This window comes from Protopterus annectens, chromosome 3.part1 (genome assembly GCF_019279795.1).
Source record: "Protopterus annectens isolate FY-2018-M chromosome 3.part1, PAN1.0, whole genome shotgun sequence".
Classification (NCBI taxonomy): Eukaryota; Metazoa; Chordata; order Ceratodontiformes; family Protopteridae; genus Protopterus; species Protopterus annectens.
In genome coordinates, this window is record NC_056732.1 from 1,718,409,377 (window position 1) to 1,718,420,436 (window position 11,060).

Here is an 11,060-nt window from a genome sequence, read left to right on the forward strand (position 1 = left end):
TTATGGCTATGCAGTAGTCCCATTAAGGTGGGGTCTAAGATTGCTTTGTATGCCAGACAGATGTCACCTCTGAGGAGTCTGTATGAGACTGAGTAGGGGGGCAGGGTTTTTAGCTTATCTGTGTAGGGTAGATGTTTGAGGTACTGGATTCTCCTGGTGAAGAATCTCTGTGGTGTCTCCAGCTGCTGCATGTGCTTTGTGAGGTACACGCTGAAAGATACATTGTACTCAATAATGGGTCTTATAAGGGAAGAATACAGTGATGTTATGACCACCTTGTCCCTGGATGAGATACCCTTCCTAATAAGGATGTAGAAAGCTTTCCATACAATGGAGGCAATGTGGTGGTCAAACATCCGTTTGCTATCAACCTGGGTGCCCAAGTCCCTTATGACTGATTGCATGCTTAGGACCTTGTTATTAATGTAATAATTTGTGGAGATATCACTCTCCCCAATAGGGATGATGATGCATTTTATGATATTCAGTTTGAGGCCATGTTTTTGTCACCACTCATTTGTTTGGGTGAGATCCTTTTGGAGGATGTCCACATCACTAGGGGAACTGATGACAGCAACCATCTTGTAGTCATCTGCAAACTTGGTCAGCCATACCGGCCTGGTTTTGACATAAACCTAAGAAAAGTATATCCCAAACAGATGCCCCAAGACCAATCCCTGGGGTACACCACTCATTATGGATCTACTGCTTGAGGTGGCTTCCCCTATTTTCTCTATTTTGGTTTTGTCAGTGAACCAGTTTGCTACCCATCTGGTAACATATGGATTAATACCAGGTTGAGAGAGTTTATTATACTCAAGTGGGGAATAGTATTGGAGGCTTTAGCCAGGTCAAGGTAGATGGTGTTCACCATCTACTCCTTGTCCATGGCTTTGGTGACTGTCTCAAAGATGTTGGCCAAATTTGACAAGCATGACCTCCCATTGATGAAACCAAACTGTATGGGATCAAGTGTTTGGAAGTTGCCAATGTCCTTGTTAATGAGGTCCATGATAATGTGTTCCATGGCCTTGCAGATCAGGCTTATTATGCTGATGGGCCTATAATATCCTGGATCGGTGAATGCACCACCTTTGTGGAAAAGGATGAGAGTGGCTGTCCTCCACTCGGCTGGGATGAAGCTTGTGCTCAAGCTTTGGTCGAATAGGGTGCCTAATGGTATTCCAAGTTCCTGCCTGAGTTCATGCAGGATGCAGCCTGGGATGTTATCAAGTCCCATAGAGGCTATATTCTTTGCCTTTGCGAGGACAGTAATGACTTGCTCCATAGAGAAAAGGGGAGGGGGACAGGTGCTAGGATATCCTGATTTACTGATGGGGGGACAGACAGGTGAAGTTTTCGTTGAACCTGTCTGCCAGCAGATTGGTTATGTCTATGGTGTTTGTGTATGTGGTGTCCTTGACCATCAGTTCTGAGCAGATCTGAGTGCCTCCTTTGAGATTGTGGACATAAGTGAAGAAAGTTTTATGATTGTCTTTAGTAGATGTGGCCAGTTTATACTCGAAGTTTGCTTTGGAGGATTTCATGAGTGCCCTTATTTGCCTGGTCAGGTTAAGGATAGATTGCTTCCAATTAAGCACCTGCTCCATCTTGGTCCTGAACAGCAAGTTTTTCCTTTTATTATAGAGTTTATTTATTGCAGATGTCCACCAGACAGCTTTACTCTTCCTTGAGAAGGATGATTTTGTTCTGTCGAGTATTCCTGATTCCATGCAGCTATATAAATGCTCATATAGGTTTGGACATTTGTGCCAGTTTTTATGGAGGGGGAGAGGGCTGTAAAGCTGTTCATACCTTCTCTCAGGAGGGACTATTCAGCTTTAGAGAAGTTTATGTTTGACCCTAGCAAGGAGGGGGTCGGGGGAAATGGTGACTTCAAAAGTGACTGCTTTGTGGTCGGATCTTACCAGGGATGATGACACTGTATGTATGCTGCAGTGGTTACTCATGTTGGTTAATAAAAAGCCCAAAATATTATCACCTCTTGTGGAGGTGTCGACCAGCTGGTCCACGGCATTTACATTGATGAAATCAAGGAATCTCTGAGCATTTGTGTTTTGGCATGAGTAGTTCTTCCAATCTATGGTTGGATAGTTAAAATCCCCCAGGATCAGGGTAATGGGTTGAATCTTGTTAGATTCGAAGAGGTCCAGATAGGTGGAGTGGGCATTTTGACACCTGGAGTCTCTCCTGTGCATCATACTGTCTGACCAGCCTGGAGGTGTGTATGGCTTTAATATATATTAAAACTCCACCTCCTTTTGCATTGCTGCCCATGGTTTGGGGTCTGAATGTATGATAGGATGAGTAACCTGCTATGGCTAAGATGCTCTCTGTGGCTTAGAACCAGGTTTCTGTGACTGCACAAATGTCAGCATCTTCCAGGGTTAAGAATGTTTGCAATGAGTGCAGTTTCATGTTTAGACTCCTAGCATTTAACAGCATGACATGTAATTTGAGTTTTGATGAAATTTTCATGTTGGTAGTTTTGAACTCTTGGCATTGCCTAAAAAAGGCACTATGGGGGAGGCAAGAGCCTTTGCCAGAAGCCTGAAGTTCAAGGGAGACAGATGCAGCCAATCTCTGGCAAAGCATCATGGTCTGTCTATCATGTCTTCCCAGACTGTCAGGTACTGGATCCACTTGGAATGACACCAGAAACAAGCCAATTGTTAAAGTCAGTCATTTTCTGTTTGTACTGAGGCATCATTCTGGATGATGGTAGAATGCTGCTTAAGGCTAGGTACATACTTGCCTGGGACATATATTCAATGATCTCGATCATGTCTCTCTTCATATAGTCTACAGAAGTGCGTCTCAAGTCACTCACGTCAATATTGACTATGACAGAGTCATAACAGTACCTGTTGTTGAGAGACTTGAGTGCATGTGTGATTGACAGACTCTGGCACCTGACAAACAACTAACCGTGACTTTCTCCTTATCCAGCCTGGTGAGGGACATATCTGTGTGTCTCACAATGGAGTCTTCTATGACTAATATGTTGGGTTCATGTTTAGGCCTTAGTGGCTGTGAGACACAAGTGTGTGGACTATGTGTGGTGTGTAGTGTGGTTGACTGTGGAGTTTGCTTGTGTTTTTGCCTCGAAGGTCTCTTTTGTTTGGGTATGTTTTTGTTGAGGACCGATGCATATGTGGGTGTGTGTTGTGTAGGTGTGGTGTTTGTGCTGATAACCTTCTCAGTGCCAGATATACTTGATTGTGAGAGAGAGAGCTTACACTCTAGGTTCTTAATGTAGTTGCATCCCTCATAACTTGTGTTCCTAGGTGGTAGTAGTAGAGGGTTGTCGGTATACCTGAGGCAGTTGCTACATTTTCTCAGGATGCTCATATCAACCAGACTGGCAGGAGAAACCATAGGAAATTGTCCATCCATGTCTGTCAAAATCTGAGGGAAAGAGGCCAGAGAAAGAACTAACGGGGTAATGAGCGGAAGGTCTAAGATGAGTACTACTAGGTGATCACACAAGTGTTACTAAGGGAAAATTTGTAGTTGGAACACCTCACAATGGGTTAAAACAATGCAACTGTGGTGCACAATGCACAAACAAGCCGAAACCAGCTCAAAAGTGGGATTTAAATACCACAAAAACAGAAGATTTTAGTAACAGAAATCTAGCCAGTCCTATCCAATCAGCTTGTACCAGGCAAGGTCCAGGCAGCACTGCTACTCTAACTATCAGAGAAGACAGGCCACCACCAATCCAAGATGGCTCCCAGAAACAAAGAAGGCAAACACAAGATGGCTGTCAGAAACAAGGCAAAACAAATAGCTCTGGATGCAGCAGACCTGTATCCAAATGATGCTACTTAATATAAGGGTCAAGAACACAACAAAACTCACAGAAAAGCACAGATTAACCACTTACAGACAAAAACAGAACTCACACTATGAAACAATAGAGTTAAAAATTAATGAAATGCAGTAAAATGCAGTTAAACTGTAATGAATTGCAGTAAATAGCAATGAAATATGGTTAAACAGTAATGAAATGCAGTTAATCAATAAATTGTTTTAAAACAGTGTAAATGTGATGAATTAGCTATAAGGCATGGATAAAAATGATAGGCAAGTGCAACTGCAATAAAATAAGTGAAAATAAATAAAAAAGCATTTAGATTGGTCTTGGCACATCAGGAATTTTGTAAAAATGTCCCAGAGATGATGCACCTCAGCAGATATTTGTTCAAACAAGTCCAAACTAGCTCAAATGTTGGGTTTAAATACCATAAAAAATAGAAGATTCTAGTAACAGATAAATCTAGCCAATCCTGCTAGTCTCTGTTTTCTTACCAATCCGCATTTGCCAAACACGGTCAAGGCAGCCCTGCTACTCTCACTAGCAGAGAAGATAGGCTCCTACCAACACAAAATGACTGCCAGAAACACAGAAGGCAAAAAGAAAGAGCCCTAGATGTGGCAAACTTGCATTCAGACTATGCTACTCAATTTAAGGATTAAGAACACAGTAAAACTCACAGAAAAGCACAGATTAACCACCTACAGACAAAAACAGAACTCACAGTATGAGAAAATACAGTTAAACAGTAAGGAAGTGCTGTAAAATGCAATTGAATAGTAATGAATTGCAGTAAAATGCAGTTGAACAGTAATAAATTGCAGTAAATAGCAATGAAATACAGCTGAACAGTAATGAAATACAGTTAATCAGTAAACTGCCTTAAAACAGTGCAAGTGTCATAAATTAGCTATAAGGCACAAGTAAAATGACAGGCAAGTGCAAATGCAATAAAATAAGTGCAAATAAATAAAAAAACACTTAGATTGGTTTTGCACCCTCAGGAATTTTGCAAAAACATCCCAGAGATGGTGCACCTCAGCAGAGCCTGGTTCAAAACAACCTCAAACCAGCTCAAACATGGGATTTCAATACGAGAAAAAAATAGAAGATTCTAGAAGCACAGAAATCTAGCCAATCCTCCTAGCCCCTGCTTTCTCTACCAATCAGCTTTTGTCAGACAAGGTCCAGACAGCCCTTCTACTCTCATTAATAGAGAAGATAGACTCCTACCAGCACAAAGTAGCTGCCAGAAACACAAAAGGCAAACATAAGATGGCTGCCAGGAACACAGAAGGCCAAAACAAACAGCTCTGGATGCAGCAAACCTGTATCCAGACTATGCTACTCAATTTAAGGGTTAAGAACATAGTAAAACTCAGAGAAAAGCACAGATTAACCACCTACAGACAAAAACAGAACTCACAGTATGAAAAAAATACAGTTAAACAGTAATGAAGTGCAGTAAAATGCAATTAAATAGTAATGTATTGCAGTAAAATGCTGTTGAACAGCAATAAATTGCAGTAAATAGCAATTAAATACAGTTGAAGAGTAATGAAATACAGTTAATCAGTAAACTGCTTTAAAACAGTGCAAGTGTCATAAAATAGCTATAAGGCACAGATAAAATGGCAGGCAAGTGCAAATGCAATAAAATAAGTGGAAATAAATGAAAAATACTTAGGCTGGTCTTGGAGCCTCAGGAATTTTGTAAAACATCACAGAGATGTTGCACCTCAGCAGAGCCTGGTTTTGGAAAAGTTTAAGCAAAAAGAGGTGGTAGATATATGCCACAGACTCCTACATGGTTATGTAGGACAAGGATAAAATGATATTAACCTAATCTGTTTAACAAGGATAAAGGAACCTTAATAACAGAAGGGAAAAGATGAACAGTTTGGAAGTTTAGTTCAGACAGTTAAAGCTGTCCCCAGGATTCAATTAACTCTGTGCAGGAATAGTGCTATTCCTGTACAACATGAATCATGTCTGTGTAGCTGTAGCTTTAACAGCAACATGCCTTGCATATTCATTAAGGCACACTGCTGCTAAGGCTAAATGGACATGAACACGACTGAGTGCAGGGGGCAGATTTAGGTAGTACATGCACATCTAACATGCCTCCTGCAGTCAGAAAGTTCCATACGGCACTTTTGAAAAGTATTTCAGTGTCTGCGGACACTAAAATGAAATAAAATGAGTATTTCAGTGTCTGCAGACACTGAAATAGATAGGGGGGCAAGAAACAATGCAGGGTGTGTGTGACAGGTTCTGTCACATACCCACTGCATTCTAAATATGCCATACAGCTATCCGTCAACTGCACAGGTTTCTGCAGAATGTCCAGATGCCTACCTCACATACCTCTCAACCTCCTAGAACAAAAAAGCTGTACAAAGTCATAAATAATGGGGGGACAAAGGCACAAGAATAGGGACACCTTTTAAATATTGCACTGTCAAACCTGGAAAGCTGATAGAATAAAAGGTTTGCAGTAACATGGACTTCCTGAAGGGTATGAAGACTGAAATACAAATGTCTGTCATGTGAAAGTGCCATACGGCCATACCTGTCAACTATACAGGTTTCTGCAGAATGCTTAGGTGCCTGCCTCACATACTTCTCAACCTCCTAGACCAAGAAAGCTGTACAAAGCCATAAATAAAGCGGAGGACAAAGGCACAAGAATAGGGACACCTTTTAATTGTGGCACTGACAAAACCGGAAAGCTGATAGAATAAAAGGTTTGCAGTAGCACAGACTTCCTGAAGGGTATGAAGACTGAAACCCAAATGTCTGTCAGTATGTTCTGACTTAAACCTCGAGTGATTTGCCAATGATTTGCTAGAAAGCACAGTCACACTTCTTAAGTTTGTAAGAGCAATAATTAAAACCTGTCCGTATGTGTCCCTTCACAATTTCCCATATTGTGACTGGCAAGGAGTTCAGATACATGTAAATAAAATGGGTTTATAAATTTTTGTTTCTTTTTTTTCCATTCTAATGTATGTTTAAGTGTAGCTGAGCAGGTGTGCGAGTTATGGCCCTCTGCTCAGCATAGCTTAAGCATCCTATAAGAGATAAAAAGAAACACCTAAAATCCTCATGCTGAGATAGTGTAGTGGCTACAGTCCTGGCTTGGCATTCATGGTTTGAGTACCAAAACAGGCATTTTATTTTTACATGGGAAAGCAGTATTAAAAGTATTATTTTAATTTTAAATTATGTAGTAATTAATATGTGTCTACCAAGGTAGTGTATCTGGTCTAAAATGTAAGTGTGAGTGTATATATCATGTGAAATCACCCATGTATACACATGTCCTATACAGTATAGTCACACTCCATTGTAATGTAATGAAAGCACATAGGGGGACGTCATGTAAAGTAAATCATATACACTTACTAATATGTCAGTAATGATTAATTAAGTCATTATCCTGATATTTTTTTAAAATGAAAAATGAGTAATGATTAGCAGTGTTCAGCTATGCTTAGTTGGTGTAAGCATTGCTTAAATGTGAATGCTAAGCAGCAGTCAGCTCAGCTAAATGGATTTGTGCACTGTTAAGCAATGCTCAGCTATTACCCCCTTTAAGCACTGTTCAACCTAGCTTATCAGATTTGTGCACTGCTTAGCTCAGCTTAGCATTTTTTAAATGGTCCAATGATGGCTAGGGGTTGGAAAATTGCCTTATTTAAACTGCACAGGTGGGAATACAGCCATAACCTTTTGCAGTCTGATTTCTGCAGGAACCATGTCTGGTGCTGGAGAAGGATTGCGCTTTCAGGTGCAGCGATGAGGCATTCAGGAGTCCAGGGTCATAGTTGGGCTCCTTGCAGAAAACCATGATGACAGACTGTTGCAGGACCAGTACCAGGGTGGTCAGTACAAAGTGGAGGCCTAGGACCATCTCGCATGCAACCTCACCAATGTCACTGGAATCCCCCAAACTGGTGAGCAGGTACAACATCATTATGCTGATATAAAGCATAGGAAGGGGGAGCTCTTGGTCCAATGGATCCAATATGCTCAGTACCGGTATGCTCCAGCAGTTTTTAAGTATCGCAGATATAGCTGTACCAAATTCTACACTGACTATTATAGACAGGTATGCATAATGTTTGTTTCTCACCCCTACAGCTGCAGAAAAGAGGGCTATGAACATCGAGCCCCATGCTGACAGACTGACAAGGATGTGCTGACAGGCTGGTTAGTGCAGATCCACCTTTCAGTACATAGTGAAATAAATAAGAAAGAGTAAGTTGTTTACTGTGTTCTGTGTGTAACAAGTAAAGAAATGTTTGCCAGACTAATAGTCATCTACAGCATATGCAGTAGTAGAGCACTGTGTCATATAACCACAATAAAAATCTAAACCACCAACTGCTGTGTTTATTCTGGTATGTTATTGTAGAAATAGAATGTGTACAGGTTCTGCACAGAAAATATGGCTTTGACAGCATGAACTAACAAAGGTTGTTCTGAGAATCAGCTAGTATGCAAAACAGTAGCTTGTGGGGTTGTAAATGAAGATATACATGAAATATGACATATTTTATGGACTAAGATCTGAACTCTGAATACTAATGTCATATGTATTATAGTGTGTCCCCTGCTGCAGTGCCTTGTGTTAACCTTTATTTTCCAAATTCCCCAATGCCCCAGTGTGATGAGAAATAGCCTTTTAGTTCATTTTAGCACACCCAAACATGGTTCGAATCCAGAAAGTGGTACTGAGATATGTGCATGTATACACTCAAGAAATCCAGAATATTTGTAGAAACAGTCAGATAGTGGTAACCAATATTTTCTCTACAGGTTTTACAGGTAATGAAATGTTTTTAGTAGCTGTTTGAAGGGTATAACAGTACAACATGTACAACTTTCCCACTGTCCAGTTCCATGCCTGCAAATGACAGCAGTATAGGTACATACAGCATGCCCTCTTCCAGATACATGTCTCTCAAATGTCAAGCTATCACAGTTAGTGGTCACTGCTGCCAATCACCTTGGACACAGATAAGAATCCAAGTGAACTATGCTAGTAGCAGACTCACACATCATTGCAGGATACCCCTTATTTGTCAAGTATGTAACCCTGACATCTAAAAGCCCTCCCAGTAAAGTAGCCACAGTTCACATGGTCTGCCCCATGTCATTAGAGGTTGACAGTCTAATAGGTATGTATGTGCCACAGAAGCTATGTGCCATAGGTAGATGTAAAGTGAGGACAGACCTGTAGAGTATTGAGCATTACTGTTGTGAAAAATAGAAGCCGATACAGTTGTTAATGGACTTTTTATTCTTTGCCTCACTTGTAATCTGCATCAATAATTATGATTCATATACTGTGGGTATGTTCTTCTCAAAATCTATTGTTGGGACGTGTTCAATTATTGTTCATATATTGCATTGGTTGCATATTAACATACCTTGTTCAAATACCATTACTGGCAGCCTGTTGCCATCAATCTAACTTGCATGTTGTTAAAATGCCTACTGTTGTTCCATTTATGCATGTGTTCTGTTTGCTATGCAGCTGTTTTATATCTGTTAAAATGTCAAACACTCAGAAACCAAAAAACAAGATGCAGAAAACCTGAAAAACTTTGACCGGAGAAAATACTGTACAGCCCCAACAAATGTAATGTAAAAATTGCTGGTGTATGCTCCAGCTGAAGCCAAACTGTCATTCAGTGCAAATAAATAGAACAAGTAGAATCCAAAAAAAACTATTTTAATCCACAATTCTTCACAACACTCTCCGGCCAAAGTTTTTCAGGTTTTCTGCATCTTGTTTCATACCTGTTGGTTTGGGTTAATGGGAAAACCCATGCATGCTGTTATAACTAATTTTGTAATGTGTTGTTCATGACTAACCAATATATCTCAGAAAACCATTACACCATAGCACATTTGGGAAGGCAGATCCCAGCGGATCCACTTGTCCCACCCCATCTGGCTGTGACACTGGGCCCCAGCACATCTCGGACTCAACCTGGAACATCCTCCTCCACTGGTCCTGCACTACCTTCGAGTGGAACCTCCTCAGGGGATGGGGCCCATCCCCCCTGGCTTTGGGAGTGGAGAGGAGCCTGTCACCTGCAGAACATTCTGGGGTATGGTGTGCATCATCATCTGCTCTGAGTTGGATGGGCAGCTGCACCAGATGGAGGGTCAACAAATGCACCTTGAGGGGCAGGCTGCCACTCTTGTCCAGCTCCCAGCATAGCCAACTTCGGGACCATGAATGTGCAGTGATGACTGCCCATGGGTGGGGATCTCAGTCCAACTATCCATTTAGGGGCTCATGGGCCTCTAATTCCCAACCACCCTCCCCATACAAGGTGTTTACCCCACTCATGTGTCATATACCACCCTTGGCTGCTGTCTTGTGTGTTTTGTCTGTCTGCAAATGCTACCTATCATGTCAAACCTACCTCAACAAACATACCTACAGCCCTGCCCCAACATCCCACTCTCACCTAAAAAAAAAGGGCATCTGTCTTACAAAAAAGTGCCCCATACATAACTCTACATTTCTCCCCCATGTACAGTGGAATTAAGCAATCTACCCACCAAATTATTCGACAAATGTCTGTTGCCAAAACCCCTCACTGTGGGGTGTGAGGTTATAAATTCCAAATTCTACACATTATTCACAGCTGTTGCTGCTGAAGAAATGTAGAGCCATGGTCCTTTCCTACACCTGTCCTGCACATCCTTAGCTGGTTTTCCTAATGTTTTACCCCCTGCTTGTCCCCATTTCACCACTTTCCTATCATCCTTTTTTTCTTTTCTTTAATTAAAATTAGCACGGGTGTAAGCGACAGTAAGCTGCACTAAATGAAGCTAAGAGGACTTAGCCATCTGTTAGCATCACTAAGCTCCACGCAAAACTACACAAGCCCACTTACAACTGCTTAAAAGTGCCTTAATCACTCTTTCTCCATCAGCCCTTGTTCTGCCCAGCAACAAAAGAATCAGCCCTGACAAGTCTCAAACCCAGGATGCTGTGCATTACAATCACAGCAATGTACCACTACACCATCTGAGCTGCATGAATTTGCAATGTTTTTATAAACATATTATGCACTACAGTCATTTAACATAAGGGAAAACTAAATATCCATAGTACTCTTATATACATATATATATGTATATATAAATACAAATATATATATATATATATATATATATATATATATATATA